We start from the raw sequence: 755 nt of genomic DNA on the forward strand, positions 1-755 counted from the left end.
AATCTGAGTATGAGTCATAGTCATGTGGTTCTGTTGATTTAGCAGTCGATAACGATGCTATTTGTCAAGCGAGACCTTCAACCATCTCCTTGACTTCTTTGATTCCTGAAGTTGACTCGCCAATGTGAACTTCATTTACTCTCTTAATTCTTCTAGTATTCCTGAGTGATCGACTCCGTTATTGGGAATTATCCGCTTGTCGCTGGAAGAATTCCCAAATCTCTGATGCACTTTTTGACATTAGCTCTCCTCCACTTGTTGCCATTAGCCATTCTTGCACATTCGACAATAATCCCTCCAAAAAGTATTGGCATTGGTGCTATTTCTCGTATCCATGATGTGGACACTTCAAGAGTAGCTCATTGAATCGCTCCCATGTTTCGAAAAACTGCTCGTCATCTCTTTGGGTAAACTCCGAGATTTCCCTGCGAATAGCATTGGTTTTATGCACTGGGAAATATTTATTCAAAAATTTCGTTACCATTTGTTCCCATGATGCAATGCTATTAGCAGGCAATGCATTAAGCTATGAACGAGCTCTATCCTTTAAAGAAAATGATAATAGTCTAATTTTTACATCATCATCTGAAAAATTCTCATATTTAAATGTTTGACAAATAGCATGAAAATTATTCAAATGATTATATGGGTCCTCATTTTCTAGGCCATAGAATGTTGGGAGACAATTTAGCACACTAGATTTTAATTCAAAACTCATAGCAGCTACATTTGGGTATCTTATGCATGATGTGCTC

General features: G+C 37.5%; 1 non-coding gene across 1 annotated transcript; it reads left to right on the plus strand.

Moving 5' to 3' along the window:
* Nucleotides 1-329: 329 nt before the first annotated feature.
* On the plus strand, nucleotides 330-433 carry LOC112100468. The gene has a single exon (XR_002906839.1). It is a non-coding gene; the product is annotated as a small nucleolar RNA R71 (small nucleolar RNA).
* The last annotated feature ends 322 nt before the right edge of the window (nucleotides 434-755 follow it).

The sequence above is a fragment of the Citrus clementina genome, unplaced genomic scaffold (genome assembly GCF_000493195.1).
Source record: "Citrus clementina cultivar Clemenules unplaced genomic scaffold, Citrus_clementina_v1.0 scaffold_3, whole genome shotgun sequence".
Lineage (NCBI taxonomy): Eukaryota > Viridiplantae > Streptophyta > Magnoliopsida > Sapindales > Rutaceae > Citrus > Citrus x clementina.